This window comes from Apium graveolens, chromosome 3 (assembly GCF_009905375.1).
Source record: "Apium graveolens cultivar Ventura chromosome 3, ASM990537v1, whole genome shotgun sequence".
NCBI lineage: Eukaryota > Viridiplantae > Streptophyta > Magnoliopsida > Apiales > Apiaceae > Apium > Apium graveolens.
In genome coordinates, this window is record NC_133649.1 from 45,915,224 (window position 1) to 45,936,914 (window position 21,691).

Sequence of the window (21,691 nt, forward strand, 5' to 3'; positions counted from 1 at the left end):
TTAGAATCCCATGTTTGTGTCATATAGTATTCAACTCTCTTAGTTAATGTTCTTTAGTATAATCTCTTAGTTAATCTTAGTTATAAACAACCTCACTTTGTGATTCGTCTTAGCATTGGATAATAACCATACCATTGTTGCATAGATACATTGATTAAAGTTAATCTAAACCTGTCCATGTGGGAATGAACTAGAATTAATTCTATATTACTTGCGAATGTGTATACTTGCGTGTAATTTTAGCGCGTATTTTCTCCCTAACAAGTTTTTGGCGCCGCTGCCGGGGACTTCAGTGTTAATTTTTAGTTTATGTGTTTGTCATCTTTGGTCATTAAAGTTCAGTGACTCGGACATTGTTACTTACTAAATTCCTTGTCGTGTTTCAGGTACTCTAGCGAGCATGTATGCATATGCGTTCTCGGTCTCGTAAGAGGACGCTGGATCAAGCTGAGGAAGAAGTTGTAGTCGAGGAGAAAGTTAAAGAAGAGATCTTAGTTGAGAAGGAAGAAGAGGTACTTTTTGCAATGGGAGAACCAGAAGCAAATCCAAAGGCTTTGATGGACTACTCTCAACCGAAGATCAATGATATTCAGTCTAGCATTGTTTGACCAGCCATCTCGGCTAACATCTTTGAGATCAAGTCGATCACGATTCAGATGATACAAAACTCAGTTCAGTTTGGTGGTTCTCCGATAGAAGACCCCAACATGCACATCAGAGATTTCATCGAGATCTGTGACACTTTCAAGTTCAATGGAGTTTCTGAAGATGCTATTAAGTTGAGGCTTTTCCCATTCTCTCTGTGGGATAAAGCAAAGTGCTGGTTACATTCTCTACCACCAGGGTCTATCACCAAATGGGAGGATCTTGCTAAAAAATTCTTAACCAAATTCTTTCATATGGCGAAGACTGTTGCAATCAGAAACGCACTTACTCAATTTGCTCAGCAATCTGGAGAATCTTTATGTGAGTCTTAGGATCGTTACAAAGAGATGCTGAGAAAGTATCCTCACTATGGGATGCCTGACTGGATGATCATTAACTGCTTCTATAATGGATTGGGTGCTACTTCTAGACCCATGCCTGATTCAACATCAGGAGGAGCCTTATGGGCTAAAAGCTATGATGAAGCTTATGAATTGATTGAAGTGATGGCTGCTAATGAATACCAGAATCCTACTCAGAGACTATCTCAGGGCAAGGTAGCAGGAATTCTAGAGTTAGATACAACTACTGCTATAGCTGCTCAGCTTAAGGCTTTGACGATGAAGGTGGATTCTTTGGCTAATTATGGAGTTAATCAGATCACTAGTGTCTGTGAGCTTTGTGCTGGTGCCCATGAGATGAAGCAGTGTGCTAGCAACTTTCAGAGGTCGCAGCAACCTGTGCTAGCCACCTATCATCCCAATAACCGTAATAATCCTAACTTTAGCTGAGCAACACTCAGAATGCGGTTCAACAGCCTTATCAGCAGTATCCAGCAAAGCAGTACAACTGTAATAACCCCAATTTTTGGGAATTTTTGAAACCCTTATGAATAGTGTTTTTGCTGAATGAGAAAACTTTTCATGCCACGCTATGTAGGGGTTCTGTTATTGATCTTATGGGATATTATTAGTACTCTATGTGGTATATAAGTGTATGTAAAGATCGTCAGAATCCAATTCCGAACACTTTGATTTTTCCCGGAAATCCACAATATACGGAGAGAATTGAGTATAAGGTAACAGGATAAAAAGGATTTAAATTAAAGGATTATAAGAGAGGATCATAAAAGGAATATAATATATTGAGAAAGGTTAAGGGAACCTAAGTAATAAGATCCCGGGTATGATCCCTCAAACGATAAACGAGAACGAAAGATAAGCGAACCGTAAAACAAATAAGTGACCAAGAGACAAGCTTGTACAAGAAGCCAGGGATTGTGACATCATCAAACCACAAGGTGTGGACAAGTGGGAGCATAATGACATGTGCAAGGTGACACAAGCATGACATAGGGAAGGAGGAGGTGTGATTGGTTTATAACCACACAAATAAAAGGTTAATTAAGTCATTAACCAAAAACAACACAAAAATCAACCAACCAAGCAAATCATTTCATTTTCATCAAACAAAACACAAAAATATCATTCTTCCCAAGCTAGCTCTCGGCCCATTTCTTAAAATTTGAAGATCCAAGCTCCACCACTTATTATTTAGCAAGGTAATTATCCTAGCTTCTCCTAGTTAAGTTACATACTTCCTATAAGTTTAAGCTTCTAATTCCAAGCCAATCTTTTTCTATAAATCAAGGAAGAAGATGGTGAATAGTAACCTTCAAGAAATAACTTTAGTTTTCTTGGATTTTTATGAAAGATTAAGGTTATACAAGCAAGGATCAAGGTTCTTTTAGGCATTCAAAGCTCTTGGGTTGTGTTAGGAAGCTTCAAGGAGGTATAAACAACTTTCACCTTTAACTTATAGTTTGAACTTTGAGTTTTGATGAGTTTATGGATGGATTAATGTCTATATAGAAATATCCATGTATGTATAGCAAGATCCATGTATGTTAGATAGTTGGGTTGGATTTGTGGTGATTTTGGATATGAATCTTGGTTAATGGTTAATGAATCTTAAGTTATGGATTAGTAGATCGTGTTTGTGGTTGAATAAGTTGGAAAACCTTGAGATTATGGACTGACTTTGCCTTGATATAAGTTGTGTTTGATGTATTGATGATGGTTGGGTGGTTTGTAGTGAATTGGTAAAGAATTGGAGTGGTATAAATATTGGTAATCGCGTAAACATAGCCGTCGTAATGTCCGATTTTCTTTGGACTGTTTTTGTGCATAGCATTAGGACCCGAGAACCCCCTGCTAGATTGTGACCACTGCCATGTTTAGATAGCTCATGTTACGAGCTTCGTTTTGATATGTAGTTCGTTCGATTCCGATTTACGGTTTAGGAGAAACGACCGTTTCAAGTAACGGCGTTTCGCGAACGAAATTTTTTCCCTCGCCTTACTTTGAATTGTAGGTTAAACACCAAAAAGGGTTAATTAATGCATGAAACATTTATGGTAAGTGTTTTAGGCAGTTGGTAAGTCACTCGCGAAGGAATCGCTTTAAAACTCGTAAAGGTTAAATTATTAAAAATGGTGGAGCCGAGGGTACCCGAGTGACTTAAGCGAATCAGTGAGCGCAAAACAAGCGTTAGAGTCTAAGTTAGTTAAAGTATAGATTCACAAGTGACTTTGGTTTAATTCCAACTTACTTGTTGTTTATAGGTTACCAGACTCGTCCCGAGCCATTCGTAACCCCCAGTCGCTCAGGCAAGTATTCTATCCGATACACTGTTGTTGTGATGTAAATGTATGCATATGCATTATCTTGTGATATTGCATGATTGTTATTAGCAAATTTTTGCGATATATTGTAGCATGTGATATGGTATATATGCATGCCTGTTTTATATTCTTGAAATATATATCTGTTGGTTATTTGATAATACCTATGCTAGAGGATAGTTGTATCTTGCATATACCCTTAGTATAGGGACCCAAAGGTGAAAATATTTTCTAAAACCGGGAGTCGAGGATGCTGAGTAGATTTTATATGGATATGGATATATATATAGATATATATTTATATATATATATGGTTATAGTTTTCCAAACTATTAATCGAATAAGGTTTATTCGATAACTTTAAACTTCATTTTATTATTGAATATTATTTCGAATATTATTCGAGGGCTTATGACTCTTTTATTTATTTATCTGAATATTATTTGAATATTCATTCGAGGGCTTATGACTCTTTTATATATTATTATTGAATATTATTTGAATATTCATTCGAAGGCTTATGACTCTTTTATATTATTTATGAATATTATTTGAATATTCATTTGAGGATCTATGACTCCGATTATGTGCTGTAATATATTCTTTATTTTATTAAAGAATAAGGTGTAAATAATCAAACTTATTTTCGGTTATTCAAATAAAGATAATACTTTTATATAAGTATATCTTTGGTTATTTAATATTCGTTTTAAGTATAAGTTTTAAAACTTCTACTTCAATTATTTTTATAAAGATTATTCTTTATGGGAATATTAATTAAAATAATAATATTCAGTCATTTTCTAAAATATTCTGGGGACTGATTTACTTCATTAAATCAGCCTTACTCCAAACACTCTTTAAAGTGTTTTCGAGTCTTCAAAATGATTTTTTAAAAGTCAGAGCGGATCCCAAAACTCATTTTTATATTTAAGATCTTCCTTTTAAGGGGATTTAAATACTCGCTCAAAACCTGGGGAATCCGGCTCTGTGGTGTATTTTATATTCGCAACAAGGTTGCAGATTTGGTAAATGAATTGATTACTTGCCCAACGTTCGGGAAGTAAGCCCCTCTCATTGAGTCGGCATAAGCGACAGGCCGGGGTACGGTCTATTATTGTGTAAGTGGCTCAGTGGGAGTCCATCAAATGCATAAGTGGCTGAGTGGCAGTCCAGCATAGGTCTTAATTATGACCAGGGTGATGACCAGTGGGGAATTCGTCCATCTACTAGTAGAAAAGGTTACTTATTGGTATCTTTGCCTGATCAGCAAGATATCGGGTTTATGCCAAAATTCTTTTCCTTTCCAAAATTCATTGGATGTTTCAAACTCTGTTCATACTTTACATAACAGAGGTTCCAGGAAATGTTTAAGAGATATATATATGTGGATATATATATATCGGGACTAAATAAAGTATCTCGTAACTTTATTTCATTCAATAATATTTCAAAGATTGAATCTATTCAAGTCTTATCTTGTGGTCTCATCAGTGGGATGAACTTTTGAAACTGATTATAACTTGAACGGTGGTAGTTCAAGTAGTATTTGGGAATGATATAAGTGTAGTGAAGTATTTGGTAACTTCATCTTTTAAACTTATATCTAATTAATAATTGTCTTATGAATGACAAAGATTTTCAGAAAAACGTTGAGACAAGGTTAGATATATGAGATCACCTTACAACGATATTTTTTTATATACAGTTATACACTGGGACTTTGTGTATATTATGCATGGAAGAGGACTTCCAATATTTTGAAAAGTATATATGTATATATATATACTGAATATTTTGCGACTTCATCGCATTAAGTTATCAACTTGGTTCATTTCTTTTGACCAAGACTTTCATGAGTATTATGAGTAGACTCATATACTGTAAATAATTATGCATATTATTTTGGTGGGCTTGCTGCTCACCCTTGCTTTCTTCTTTCATCACACAACATCAGATAGACAAGATGAACCGGACCAAGCTCCCGATTCGCAAGAGGTTAGAAAACGTTCGGCAGTCTTCTGGAAGCGTTGATGCTGCTGTAGCTGAGGTAGGAACTACCAATAGGCTAGGCTTTCAACTTTTGATGTACCAGACTTATGTATAATATGAATTGTAATAATGGCAAATAAAATGTAAATCTATTCAGAAAACCTTTTAAGGTGTATTGGCAGATAATTGTGGAATATAATTACTTGTGGTTATATTTTTTTGATGTTCATCTCTGAGACTATAACGGGTTGTGGTGTGTGTTAGTGTGGGGTCACAGCATAAGGTTATTTTTATTAAGTAAGTGAAGTGGTATTATGGAATGAAAGACCGTGACGACTCGGATCCCCGACCCCGGATCTGGGGGTGTTACAGAAATGGTATCAGAGCTAAGCGTTATAAACCTCAGAGATGATGGGACGTTAAGATAATAAGTTAACTAAGATAATAAGAACTCTTGCCAAGTTCATAGTCGGGCTACCTAACGTAGCACTGACAGTTAAAACCCTTATGGGAACCCTTATAAATATCGTGATAGGAGCGTAGTTCGTTATCGTATATGGTAGCGGGACTCCGAACCCTGAGGTTGAGGAGCAACATCGCGATGATATTTTATTACTAATTGGAGATCGGATTGCGGATCCGATAGAGTGTCCTAATGCAGGACCGGATGATGTTGATAGTGAGGATGTAGCGGTTGATGATGTTGTCCTAGAAGGGATAGTTATTGAGGAGGATCCCATGGAGGATCCTGACAAGAATGAATAAAGGACCACTGAGGAATTGATGACCATGGTTAGGGAAACTACCAGAGGTAGGATTGGCCGGTCACTACCGGAGGTTCGTTCAAGTTGTAAAGATAGTAGCCCCTTTAACGCGGCTTACTCGTAAGACTGAGAAGTTCGAATGGACAGAGAAATACGAGAAAAGATTTTAACAACTGAAGCAAAGGTTGGTGGCGGCCCATATGTTGGCGTTGCCGGATGAAAAATGAGATTTTGTGATTTGTAAGTGACGCTTCGCATAAGGAATTAGGGTGCTTCTTATATAGCACAGCAAGATAATCGCGTCTGCGTCAAGACAATTAAGGAAGTATAAAATTCGATATCCCCACCCATGAGCTTGGGCTCGTGGCAATAGTTTTTCCCTAAAGATTGGAGGCACTACTTGTATGGAGAGAAGTGCAAGATTTACACAAACCATAGGAGCTCTAGTACATTTTTGCGTAGAAAGAGCTCAACATACGCCAGAGGAGGCGGTTAGAGCTAATCAAGGATTACGATTATGAGATTCTTTATCATTCGGGGGAAAGCCAATGTAGTGGCTGATGCCCTTAGTAAAAAGGAGAGACTCAAGATGATAATGTCTTTTGGAGAGTTTATAAGAGATTTTGAGAAAATGGAAATAGTAGTGAAGGTAACCGGAGCCGGTACCGAAAGGCTGTTTGAGATTGCAATACAGTCTGAATTATCAGAAAAGAACACATTGTGCCAGAAAGAGTGATGAATGAAGGCAGAGAGCCAACAAATAGATAAGAGGTTAATACCGAGAAAGATGAGAAGGGAATAATGAGGTATTCCTACAGAATTTGGGTTCCAAATGTTCAAGAGCTTAAAGATGAGATCTTAGATGAAAGCTAGTTTGAGGAATAAGATTTAGAGCAAACCCTGAATGTGATAGTCAGGGAGGACGCCATCAAGATAGAAGGAACCCATGACATAATGGAGTGGAAAATGAGGATTTTAAATTAAAAGATGACTCCAAGTATGGGGAGTAGGAAGAAACATTTAGACTGAGGAAACAAAAGTCGAGCGAGATAAGGAGACCCAAGACGGTACTCCTATACGGAAATTCATGGACCTGTCTAGACAGAACTTAGACTATTATCCTCAACCACCACCTTGAGGAAACAATGCGGTAGGAAATTCTTTCATGACCTTTAAGTCGCTAAGCTCTCAGAGTTCCAAGGAACAAGCTGACCCAGTCGAGGCAAGAGCCTGGCTAAAGGAAATTATAGGAATCATTTGAGATTCTAAATGATTGACGAATCTCAAAAGACTATTTTTGTCACTTACCCTCCTAAGAGAGAGGCCACCCGCTGGTGAAAGACCAAGAAAGGCACGGAGCCAGAGGTTATAATAAACTGATTTAAGTTCAGTCAATTGTTTTCAGGAAAGTAATTCCCAAGGTTATGGAATAGTGTAAAAGCTTTAGAGCCAGAACAAAGGCAGACAAGTATGATAAATTATGAATCTAAGTTGTAAAAGTTATCAAGATTCGTTCTGAAGACACGAATCCAGAATGACGGGATGTTTGAAATCAATGCTTATATTGTGATTGGTTTGTGAAATAATGATAAGAGAAAGGAAAATAAAAAGAAACTGAAGTGGAAAGGAATATAAAGGCAATAGAGTTTGAGGAATGATAAGGGAGTTGGGTATGAGGAAACCCTAAAGACTCATAGCAATAGAAATAGAAAAGTATGTAATCGTCAGGATGATGATGATCCACCATGAGTTAAAATTGATGGTTGAAGGCATAAGAGATACATATATTGTACCCCCTTTAAGTTGGGAGGATTCGAGGAAACCTTGAGGTAATTCGAAGGATAAATAATGAGACGCGGATAGACTAAGGGGATAAGAAAGTAAGAAATTAAGAAAATTGGATGAAGGAAGTGACCTTCAAGAAGGTGAAGTGTAAGACCGGTGGCATGATACCCAGAAAGGGAGACGCCGGATATGAAAGATATCCCAACATTGAGGTGATTGTTGAGATAAACAACAAAAGTAAATAAGGAATTATTAAGAAGAAGTTCACGTTGAACACGACCAATATCTTCCAGAACATCCATATTATCGTTACCAGATTAGGCAAGAAAAGCGGATAACCGTTGTTATCTTTTGGAGGCCATTTTGATTAACCTCATTTTGTATACAGATGTTATTGTGAAATTAGGCATTTACTATCAAGGTGGGAATGATGAATAAGATAATCTATCAAGGATATATGACTTGATTTATCCATGGAAGGATGCATGTACCTTTTTAAAGGTGGAATTAAGGATAGAACATCGGTAACTTAAAACGAATCCTAGGGGAATGCCTAAAGGTTGGCATTTCACCCTTAATAGGGGCAGTATGAGTTTTGACAGTATGATTGGGAAAGGGTTAAGGTAACAACAACCTTTAAGACTCAGTGGAGAAATTTTTCAGAAGTATATAGACAATGGTTCTAGTAATAGTAAATGGTATTTCGATATGCCCTATATCTAGGGAATACAGGAGGAACTATTGAAAGATAACCTTAGAGGTTTTGCATGGAGAAAGGTAATATTCAAAATTCTCAAGAATAAAAATATTGATAAAAGGAATATGACGTGATTATAATGATGCCAAGTGTGGCACGTGTTAAACCACGAGAAAGTATGGATCGAACCAGTAAAGGTCGGAATTGTTCAGGGCAATTAGGACCTAAGACAAAAGATGTTCTAAGTACGATCGAGAGTCAGTCGCGACAGTGATTAACCTCTAAAGACTGAGGCAATAACTTATAGAAAAATGGTGATATTTTTTTTACTCATCAGATTTTAAGGAAAACATCTTCACATAAGCTGTGATTGAAATGAGGTAGAAAATTTAGTTGAAGGTGGTTAAAAGACATTGATTATAAGGAACTATTACTATCAGGAAAGGCCAAAGAGGTGGCCGACACTTTAACGGTAAAAGGATAATTATAGGCGCTTGTGCCAAAGGAATACAGTGATGATGGTTAAAGCTATGAAGGTTGTATTATGGTTTGGAAGATTGACATTCCTTCTGATGACTGTGCAATACCCAACCGTAATAGTAGTTCGGTAAAGGTTTAATTCGTGTAATCGCCAGGAGCGGGCAATCTATCTTAGCAGGTACTATCTTGAGAATGAGCCTGGACCATGTTTCAAAAGGACTAAACGAACCTTTGAGTTAAGTCTTCTATCGAAGGCATATGATTAAGAATGGTATTAACCTGCTATCGTTACTTTGATTGAAACTCTTCTGCAATTTTATCTACTTCATGTCATGAAAGTACGCCAGAGTTTGGAGTGTTCTTCATGAATTATGATTGGTGATTATGTTAACTCCTTAGAAGTATTTGATACGACATGTATGGACTCCGTATGGTTAGATATTAAGACTTCATGGAAAATGAATGACTACAGTAGGTCAGTGGTGGACCATAGTAAGGCAGCAATGATTCTGCGAGTATCGAGCTGATTACAACCGTGATAGTTGTATTGGAATAGGTGTCGAGATTGAGTACCCCTAATCGGGTCGTGGTAGTGTATAAGTTATCATTGATAGACTAATTAAGTAGAGTGTCTACCTAGTGAATTATTATTCTTTCTTATCAATAGGGAGTCGTATTATTATACGAGGAAGGTTGCGGTGCAAGCATAGAATTCTAGTAACGATGATGTCTAGAATGAGATCCCAGATTCGATTTTCGATGTCGAGGGAGTTTCAAAGGTAATTGTGTATAAGCTCGAGGAAGAGCATGGGTCCATAGAATGATGGACGGGATAGCGAAAATATTTAGGCACGTGAAATGCGATGCTATAATACTTGATGCGGATATAAATACATATATGTTTTGTTCTTCTATGACAAACCTCTATAGTTCAGAGGTAGATTCCAAGCCAGATATTTTATGGCAATAAAATTTTTATGAATATACAATTCTCTTCAATTCGTTCTTTTCTCTTCTTTTCATTTCATGTAATCTGAGAAGGACAACCCTTCCAGAAGGGGAGGTATTGCCGAATGACTATCTATCTGTGTGATAGAAGCCTAGTAGGATACCATCTATTGTTTAATTGCTTGTCAAGTACTAAAGGCTGGCCACCTTCTGTACTAACTATGCGATATAACAAGTGTTCATGATCATAGTGATCTCTCAACAAATTCCCTTACTTCTATTTAATTGATCAAATTTTGGAAAATAGAAACAACTGAAAAAGGAGTAATAAAGTGGTGGTAGTATGCGGAATGGGAACACATTCGTGATACTGAGGTTGACGTGGTTATTAAAAGGTTATAGAACGCTAGCGAGCAAAAGTATAACCCGTATAATATTAGAAACGGAAGGTAGTAGCGATTACGAACTGGAAAAGAATGGGTATTGAGAAGCAAGAGCTCTAATGATTGGAAGCTATGATGAGAGTCTGTGTAATAGACTTGAAAGAATTTGGAATGATCACTTAATTCGGATTGAGTTATCTTACGACAATAGATCATATGTCATTATCGAGATGTCGCCTTATGAGATCCTTGAAGGAAGACAATGTCGATCTCCCTTATGTTAGGATGAAGTTGTAGAGCGCAAGATGCTCGGACCCGCAGTAGTCCAAAGGACCAAGGATATGATAGATCTAATCAGAGGACGGCTGGTAGTAGCCCAAGATGGACATGATAAGTATGTTGATTTGACACGAAAGGATAAAGAGTATGAAATAGGGGACCTAGTAATGTTATAGGTATCCCTTGGAAAGGATTGATGAGGTTCGGAAAGAAAGGAAAGCTAAGTCTACAATTTATTGGACCCTTGGATATGTTAAGACGTTTGGGAAGTTAGCATATGAGCTAGCCCTAACCCCGAACATGTAGCAGGTCGTAACGTGTTTCACGTATCAATGTTAAGGAAGTGTAATTTAGATGCCAGATAAATAGAGGCATATGAGCGCATAGATATGCAACCCGACGTAACCTATATGGAGCAACCAGGAAGGGTTATAGAGTGAAAAAGAACAAGTGCTTAGGAGAAGGATTATTAAACTAGGCAGAGTTTGGTGGTAGGACCACAATGTGGGAAAATTTACTTAAGAGTTAGAAGGTGCAATGCTAGGAAGGTATCCCTATTCATTTTCTATCTGATTCCGGGACGGAATCCTTTTAAGGAGGGGAGACTGTAATAACCCCAATTTTTGGGAATTTTTGAAACCCTTATGAATAGTGTTTTTGCTGAATGAGAAAACTTTTCATGCCACGCTATGTAGGGGTTCTGTTATTGATCTTATGGGATATTATTAGTACTCTATGTGGTATATAAGTGTATGTAAAGATCGTCAGAATCCAATTCCGAACACTTTGATTTTTCCCGGAAATCCACAATATACGGAGAGAATTGAGTATAAGGTAACAGGATAAAAAGGATTTAAATTAAAGGATTATAAGAGAGGATCATAAAAGGAATATAATATATTGAGAAAGGTTAAGGGAACCTAAGTAATAAGATCCCGGGTATGATCCCTCAAACGATAAACGAGAACGAAAGATAAGCGAACCGTAAAACAAATATGTGACCAAGAGACAAGCTTGTACAAGAAGCCAGGGATTGTGACATCATCAAACCACAAGGTGTGGACAAGTGGGAGCATAATGACATGTGCAAGGTGACACAAGCATGACATAGGGAAGGAGGAGGTGTGGTTGGTTTATAACCACACAAATAAAAGGTTAATTAAGTCATTAACCAAAAACAACACAAAAATCAACCAACCAAGCAAATCATTTCATTTTCATCAAACAAAACACAAAAATATCATTCTTCCCAAGCTAGCTCTCGGCCCATTTCTTAAAATTTGAAGATCCAAGCTCCACCACTTATTATTTAGCAAGGTAATTATCCTAGCTTCTCCTAGTTAAGTTACATACTTCCTATAAGTTTAAGCTTCTAATTCCAAGCCAATCTTTTTCTATAAATCAAGGAAGAAGATGGTGAATAGTAACCTTCAAGAAATAACTTTAGTTTTCTTGGATTTTTATGAAAGATTAAGGTTATACAAGCAAGGATCAAGGTTCTTTTAGGCATTCAAAGCTCTTGGGTTGTGTTAGGAAGCTTCAAGGAGGTATAAACAACTTTCACCTTTAACTTATAGTTTGAACTTTGAGTTTTGATGAGTTTATGGATGGATTAATGTCTATATAGAAATATCCATGTATGTATAGCAAGATCCATGTATGTTAGATAGTTGGGTTGGATTTGTGGTGATTTTGGATATGAATCTTGGTTAATGGTTAATGAATCTTAAGTTATGGATTAGTAGATCGTGTTTGTGGTTGAATAAGTTGGAAAACCTTGAGATTATGGACTGACTTTGCCTTGATATAAGTTGTGTTTGATGTATTGATGATGGTTGGGTGGTTTGTAGTGAATTGGTAAAGAATTGGAGTGGTATAAATATTGGTAATCGCGTAAACATAGCCATCGTAATGTCCGATTTTCTTTGGACTGTTTTTGTGCATAGCATTAGGACCCGAGAACCCCCTGCTAGATTGTGACCACTGCCATGTTTAGATAGCTCATGTTACGAGCTTCGTTTTGATATGTAGTTCGTTCGATTCCGATTTACGGTTTAGGAGAAACGACCGTTTCAAGTAACGGCGTTTCGCGAACGAAATTTTTTCCCTCGCCTTACTTTGAATTGTAGGTTAAACACCAAAAAGGGTTAATTAATGCATGAAACATTTATGGTAAGTGTTTTAGGCAGTTGGTAAGTCACTCGCGAAGGAATCGCTTTAAAACTCGTAAAGGTTAAATTATTAAAAATGGTGGAGCCGAGGGTACCCGAGTGACTTAAGCGAATCAGTGAGCGCAAAACAAGCGTTAGAGTCTAAGTTAGTTAAAGTATAGATTCACAAGTGACTTTGGTTTAATTCCAACTTACTTGTTGTTTATAGGTTACCAGACTCGTCCCGAGCCATTCGTAACCCCCAGTCGCTCAGGCAAGTATTCTATCCGATACACTGTTGTTGTGATGTAAATGTATGCATATGCATTATCTTGTGATATTGCATGATTGTTATTAGCAAATTTTTGCGATATATTGTAGCATGTGATATGGTATATATGCATGCCTGTTTTATATTCTTGAAATATATATCTGTTGGTTATTTGATAATACGTATGCTAGAGGATAGTTGTATCTTGCATATACCCTTAGTATAGGGACCCAAAGGTGAAAATATTTTCTAAAACCGGGAGTCGAGGATCCCGAGTAGATTTTATATGGATATGGATATATATATATAGATATATATTTATATATATATATGGTTATAGTTTTCCAAACTATTAATCGAATAAGGTTTATTCGATAACTTTAAACTTCATTTTATTATTGAATATTATTTCGAATATTATTCGAGGGCTTATGACTCTTTTATTTATTTATCTGAATATTATTTGAATATTCATTCGAGGGCTTATGACTCTTTTATATATTATTATTGAATATTATTTGAATATTCATTCGAAGGCTTATGACTCTTTTATATTATTTATGAATATTATTTGAATATTCATTTGAGGATCTATGACTCCGATTATGTGCTGTAATATATTCTTTATTTTATTAAAGAATAAGGTGTAAATAATCAAACTTATTTTCGGTTATTCAAATAAAGATAATACTTTTATATAAGTATATCTTTGGTTATTTAATATTCGTTTTAAGTATAAGTTTTAAAACTTCTACTTCAATTATTTTTATAAAGATTATTCTTTATGGGAATATTAATTAAAATAATAATATTCAGTCATTTTCTAAAATATTCTGGGGACTGATTTACTTCATTAAATCAGCCTTACTCCAAACACTCTTTAAAGTGTTTTCGAGTCTTCAAAATGATTTTTTAAAAGTCAGAGCGGATCCCAAAACTCATTTTTATATTTAAGATCTTCCTTTTAAGGGGATTTAAATACTCGCTCAAAACCTGGGGAATCCGGCTCTGTGGTGTATTTTATATTCGCAACAAGGTTGCAGATTTGGTAAATGAATTGATTACTTGCCCAACGTTCGGGAAGTAAGCCCCTCTCATTGAGTCGGCATAAGCGACAGGCCGGGGTACGGTCTATTATTGTGTAAGTGGCTCAGTGGGAGTCCATCAAATGCATAAGTGGCTGAGTGGCAGTCCAGCATAGGTCTTAATTATGACCAGGGTGATGACCAGTGGGGAATTCGTCCATCTACTAGTAGAAAAGGTTACTTATTGGTATCTTTGCCTGATCAGCAAGATATCGGGTTTATGCCAAAATTCTTTTCCTTTCCAAAATTCATTGGATGTTTCAAACTCTGTTCATACTTTACATAACAGAGGTTCCAGGAAATGTTTAAGAGATATATATATGTGGATATATATATATCGGGACTAAATAAAGTATCTCGTAACTTTATTTCATTCAATAATATTTCAAAGATTGAATCTATTCAAGTCTTATCTTGTGGTCTCATCAGTGGGATGAACTTTTGAAACTGATTATAACTTGAACGGTGGTAGTTCAAGTAGTATTTGGGAATGATATAAGTGTAGTGAAGTATTTGGTAACTTCATCTTTTAAACTTATATCTAATTAATAATTGTCTTATGAATGACAAAGATTTTCAGAAAAACGTTGAGACAAGGTTAGATATATGAGATCACCTTACAACGATATTTTTTTATATACAGTTATACACTGGGACTTTGTGTATATTATGCATGGAAGAGGACTTCCAATATTTTGAAAAGTATATATGTATATATATATACTGAATATTTTGCGACTTCATCGCATTAAGTTATCAACTTGGTTCATTTCTTTTGACCAAGACTTTCATGAGTATTATGAGTAGACTCATATACTGTAAATAATTATGCATATTATTTTGGTGGGCTTGCTGCTCACCCTTGCTTTCTTCTTTCATCACACAACATCAGATAGACAAGATGAACCGGACCAAGCTCCCGATTCGCAAGAGGTTAGAAAACGTTCGGCAGTCTTCTGGAAGCGTTGATGCTGCTGTAGCTGAGGTAGGAACTACCAATAGGCTAGGCTTTCAACTTTTGATGTACCAGACTTATGTATAATATGAATTGTAATAATGGCAAATAAAATGTAAATCTATTCAGAAAACCTTTTAAGGTGTATTGGCAGATAATTGTGGAATATAATTACTTGTGGTTATATTTTTTTGATGTTCATCTCTGAGACTATAACGGGTTGTGGTGTGTGTTAGTGTGGGGTCACAGCATAAGGTTATTTTTATTAAGTAAGTGAAGTGGTATTATGGAATGAAAGACCGTGACGACTCGGATCCCCGACCCCGGATCTGGGGGTGTTACAACAACCCCCTAGTTTTCAGCAACCACAATATGCACCAAGGCAGCAACTCCAGGTTCAACATTCTAATGAAAAATCTGAATTGGAGGAGTTGAGGCTCATGTAAAAGAGTCAAGCGGTTTCTATCAAGACCTTGGAAAATCAAATTGGGAAAATTGCCAATACATTGCTATATTATCAACCTGGTACACTCCCTAGTGACACTGAAGTGTCAGGAAAGAGAGAAGCTAAGGAGCAGGTAAAGACAATTACATTGAGGTCTGGGAAGGTTGCAAATCCCGAACACTCTTAAGTTTCGGATGAAGAAGCTGTAGCTGAAGAAGAAGTGCAGAAGGAAACTAAAGTGAAAACAAGGAAGACTACTGTTGAACACATTCCTCCTCAGGGTAATACAGGGGAGACATAGATCTATCCTCCACCTCCCTTTCCTAAGAGGTTGCAGAAGAAAAAGCTGGAGAAGCATTTTGAGAAGTTTCTGGAGGTGTTCAAGAAACTTCATATCAACATACCTTTCGATGAAGCTCTTGAATAGATGCCTAGTTATGCGAAGTTTATAAAAGGTATGCTTTCTCGGAAAGTGAAGCTTGATGAATTAGAGATAGTTGCTCTTACGGAGGAATGCAGTGTTGTGCTGCAACAGAAGTTGCCTCCGAAGCTTAAAGATCCTGGAAGCTTCACTATTCCTTGTACCATTGGAAAAGTGTCATTTGACAAATGCTTATGTGACTTGGGAGCCAATATCAATCTGATGCCTTTGTCAATCTTTAAGAAGTTGGACTTACCTGATCCAAATCCGAGTTATATGACCTTGCAGTTGGCCGACTGTTCTATTACATATCCACGAGGCATTGTGGAGGATGTCTTAGTTAAGGTGGATAAACTCATCTTTCCTGCTGATTTTGTAATTCTTGATTTCGAGGAGGATAAGAAGATTCCCATAATCTTGGGAAGACCTTTCTTGGCTACTGGCCGAACCTTGATAGATGTGCAGAAGGGTGAGCTCACAATGTGAGTGTTGGATTAGGATGTACCTTTTAATGTGTTCAATGCCATGAAATTCCCTACAGAAAATGAGGAGTGCTTAAAGGTGGAGTTGGTCGATTCTGTGGTTACTTCATAACTTGATCAATTGCTAAAGTCTGATGCCTTAGAAAAGGCCTTGTTGGGGAATTCAGATAGTGAAGATGATGAAGGTGATGAGCAATTGCAATATATAAATTGTAACATCCCACATCAATAAGAATAAGAGTGTTTGTGACCTTTCTAGATACAAGTAAAAAATGAATGTGTACCAAATCACTAGCTTTTTCAGACTGACCTGTGGTGGGTTGTTGGGTCCTAGTATGCATTCAGTTATAGAATTGGGTGTTATAAATGGTATCAGAGCTCTGCCCGGCCGGAAGTGCATAGGCACTGCCAGAGTTTCATATGTGTGTTTGTGAGATCGAAGAGGACGTCGATCCTATAAGTGGGGGTATTTGTAACATCCCACATCAATAAGAATAAGAGTGTTTGTGACCTTTATAGATACAAGTAAACAACCAATGTGTACTAAATTGCTAGCTTTTTCGGACTGACCTGTGGTGGGTTGTTGGGTCCTAGTATACCTTCGGTTGTTGACTTGGGTGTTATAAAAATAATGTGACAACCCTGGTCAAATCCCGTGTCTTTTTCGAAAATCGGGTCAAGTCCCGATTTCGAGTCCAAAATAAGTCGAAGCATATTATCCCGAGTGCAGCCAACTTAGGTTATGACAAGCCCACCACAGGACCCCAAAAGATCATGATTTGTTGGTGCACAAAGTCGTAGTACTTTGCCTTATAAACTGAACAGAAGTACCAAATCTCCTCGATGTGGGACTGGGGTGTTACAAAATCCCCCACTTAAACGCTTGACATCCTCGTCAGGCCCGAACAGACATCCCATAGGTCCAAGATCATACCTCTCTAGCCATTATGGGATAATACCGGCTAGCTTCGTGTCTCCATCTCCGGACCTCTTGCCATTGTAGGATAATGCCACCAGCCTTCGTGTCCCCACCTCTGGCAACTTGACGCATCAAGATTTCGAGAGTCGGCTCTGATACCATATGTGACAAGCCGGGTCAAATCCCGAGTCTTTTTCGAAAACAGGTTCAAGTCCCGATTCCGAGTCCGAAATAAGTCGAAGCATACTGTCCCGAGTGCAGCCAACTTGGGTTACGACAAGCCCATCACAGCCCCCAAAAGATCATGTTTTGTTGATGCACAAAGTAGTAGTACTTTGCCTTATAAACTTGATAGGGATAAATAAATTATGCTTGTATAATTAAATACTGCATTAATTGTACAAGTTGTGAGCTGCTAGGCCCAATAAAAAGATATATGATACTCAGACCAGAAAGGTTAAGCCTGATGGACCAGATCAGGCCTGATGGAATAAAAAAGGCCCAAAAGCCCTGATTATTAATTAATTTCGTAATTAATTAATAAGGGACAAATCAGAGGTTGAAAAGAGTCCCGATAAGGATATAAATCCTTGGAGATTAGCCTCAAGGGGACCTAAAAGGATAAGGAATCAGTTTTCTACTATCTAGGACTCCAAAGTCCATTCTAATTATGAGACTTGCCCATCAAGTCTCCTATACCAAGTCCAATTCAAGGACTCCCAACATCTATATAAGGGGTCTCACCCCCACCAATCAGAACTACATTTTTTGGCTTGATTCTCTAATTCACAGAGATACGTAGGCATCTCGTAAAGGCAGATTGAGTCACGAAACACGAGAGCAGCCATTAAAGGCCTTGAGCTCCCGAATCTTAGTATTAAATACAGCAAGTAATAACCTTAGTTTTTTATCCACAACATTTGGCGCCGTCTGTGGGAAAAGCAACAACAACCATGGCGAGAACACGGAGAACAATTGGAGCTCTAGAGGAAGGAACACCATCAGAGACAACCCAGGTGATTTCATCAACCGTGGAGGTTCCTCCCCATTCAACTTATGCATCTACTCAGGGGGAAGCCCAGATAGGGGCAACTCAACCTCAGCCACAAGGGACAACTCCCCCGACTATTCAAAGTACGAATCCTCAAGTTCAAAAAATACATATACCTGTGAATTCTCGACCCGTCGGGTATGAATATTCAACTATTGTTACTACTAACCCCCCTTATGGGATGCCCCTTCACCCTGAGGTTGGAGGAAGCGGATATGCTGGGCGAAGCGAAGCACGAGGGCGGTCGCCCCCCTATATACGAGGTTTGGATCCTATCCCTGAGGATCGGGAATTTTCTGGTCCATACACTGAGAGAGACTCCGAATCTTCGGATGATGAAGTGGCCCCGAGAAGGAGGCGTCCTGGAAAAGAGCCAATGGCCGATGGAAGGCAACGCCCCCAAAGCACCCCAGGGGCAAATCCCCAAGAAGTACAGGAAAAGATCAGGGCTCATGAGGCTGAAATCCAAAGGCTGAGGCGTGATTTGGAGGCTCACCAAGCCACCAGACCCCACATACCTCCTAGGGGGAGAAATCCTCCTCCTATCATAGACCTGGATGGTCCGGTAAGAAGAAGGGCTGCTGTCCCAAGAACTGATCCAAGCAATCTCCTTCCCCTTGGAGATCCTGATGATCCAACTCCACCCTTCACAGAAGAGATAATGAATGCCCATATATCAAGGAAATTCAAGATGCCCACTATCAAAGCCTATGATGGCACGGGAGACCCCACTAATCATGTTAGGACATTCTCTAATGCACTGCTGCTGCAACCCGTGAATGATGCTATAAAATGTCGGGCCTTCCCTCAAACCCTGTCGGGTATGGCTCAAAGATGGTACAGTCGCCTACCCCCAAATTCTATTGGATCGTTCAGAGAATTAAGTCAGGCTTTTATTAAGCAATTTATCAGTGGAAGAGTCCATGAGAAAAGTTCAGCACCTCTTATGAGTCTTGTGCAGGGAGCTAAGGAATCCTTAAGAGATTACCTGAATCGTTTTACAAAGGAGGCTTTAAAAGTCCCAGACCTTGATGATAAGGTAGCCATGATAGCACTGCAACAAGGAACTAGGGATGAGTTTTTCAAGATGTCTTTGGCCAAACGACCCCCTAAGAGCATGTTGCAGCTCCAAGAGAGGGCAGGGAAGTATATCAAGGTTGAAGAAAGTATGAGGAAGACCGTAGTAAGTAATGAGCCCACTGGAGGCAAGAAACGAAAAACTGATTTGGAGTATATCGCTAAGGACAAATATCCTAGAACCGAACAAAACCCTGATTCAACCCCCAAGAAGGGAGGACCTGGGCAAAAGTTCACTGAATACGCTAAGCTAAATGCTCCCAGAAATCAGATTTTGATGGAGATTGAGAAAGACAGAGATATTCGCTGGCCTAAGCCCTTGAAGGCTGATCCCGCCAAGCTAGATAAGGGCAAGTATTGCAGGTTTCACAAAGATGTTGGCCATGACACCGATGAGTGTAGGCAATTGAAAGATGAAATTGAGTTTTTGATTCAAAAAGGAAGATTGAACAAGTATACTGGAGATGGAGGGGACATAAATAATAATGGAAGGAAGAACTTTGAAGATCGTAGGAGGGACCAAGACGATCAGGGGCGAAACCCCCAGCCTAGAGGACCAGTTATAAACACCATTTAAGGAGGGCCGAGACCTCGAGGGCCTGTGATAAACACGATCTTTGGAGGTCCAACTGCTGCTGGATTGTCCAAAAATTCCAGAAAGGCATATACTAGAGAGGTTATGCATATTGTTGGAGAAGCCCCGAAGAGGGCCAGGACAGAAGTAACATTGGCTTTTGATGATTCCGACCTAGAGGGTGTGAAGTTTCCCCATGACGACCCGCTGGTCATAACACCAATAATAGGAAATAGCCCGGTTAAGAGGGTCCTTGTGGATAATGGTGCTTCTGTGGATATCTTGCTCCACGACACCTTTCTAAGGATGGGGTATAACGACTCCCAGTTAACACCAACCGACATGCCGATATATGGATTTGCTGGAGTAGAATGTCCTGTGGAAGGGATAATCAAATTGCCAACCACCATAGGTACGGAGCCAAGGCAAGCAACGCAGATGCTGGATTTTGTAGTGGTAAAGGCTAGTTCAACTTATAATGCTATCATGGGGAGAACAGGGATACATGCCTTCAAGGCAGTTATTTAATACTAAGATTCGGGAGCTCAAGGCCTTTAATGGCTGCTCTCGTGTTTCGTGACTCAATCTGCCTTTACGAGATGCCTACGTATCTCTGTGAATTAGAGAATCAAGCCAAAAAACGTAGTTCTGATTGGTGGGGGTGAGACCCCTTATATAGATGTTGGGAGTCCTTGAATTGGACTTGGTATAGGAGACTTGGTGGGCAAGTCTCATAATTAGAATGGACTTTGGAGTCCTAGATAGTAGAAAACTGATTCCTTATCCTTTTAGGTCCCCTTGAGGCTAATCTCCAAGGATTTATATCCTTATCGGGACTCTTTTCAACCTCTGATTTGTCCCTTATTAATTAATTACGAAATTAATTAATAATCAGGGTTTTTGGGCCTTTTTTATTCCATCAGGCCTGATCTGGTCCATCAGGCTTAACCTTTCTGGTCTGAGTATCATATATCTTTTTATTGGGCCTAGCAGCTCACAACTTGTACAATTAATGCAGTATTTAATTATACAAGCATAATTTATTTATCCCTATCATTTGCCCCCCAACTTTTGGGAAACATTGATTAGGTTTCGCAGAAGTTAAGTCTATTCGTTCCCTTACAGGGTTTCATTTTTCCGTAAAGTGTGGAGCGACCTACACATTTACAATGAATTTTTCCTTTTATTCAGGAATTATCTTAATTTCCAGGAATTTTTCCCTTATTTCCAGGATTTTTTCCTTATTTTCTGGATTTTTCCCTAATTTTCTGGGATTTTCCCTAATTTTCTGAGATTTTCCCTAATTTTCTGAGATTTTCCCTAATTTTCTGGGATTTTCCCTAATTTTCTGGGATTTTCCCTAATTTTCTGGGATTTTTCCCTAATTTTCTGGATTTTCCCTAATTTTCTGGGATTTTTCCCTAATTTTCTGGGATTTTCCCTAATTTTCTGGGATTTTTCCCTAATTTTCTGGGATTTTCCCTAATTTTCTGGGATTTTCCCCTAATTTTCTGGATTTTTCCCTTGTGTGCCACTTTAAGATAGCCTATTTACGTGCCCCTTACTTTTTTTCAGATGGCTGACAAAAGAATGACCCGTTTGGCC

The 21,691-nt window shown here is 38.2% G+C and overlaps 1 non-coding gene across 1 annotated transcript; it reads right to left on the minus strand.

Moving 5' to 3' along the window:
- Nucleotides 1-914: 914 nt before the first annotated feature.
- On the minus strand, nt 915-1,021 carry LOC141715968 (small nucleolar RNA R71). Its single transcript, XR_012572706.1, has one exon. It is a non-coding gene; the product is annotated as a small nucleolar RNA R71 (small nucleolar RNA).
- Between the last annotated feature and the right edge of the window lie 20,670 nt (nt 1,022-21,691).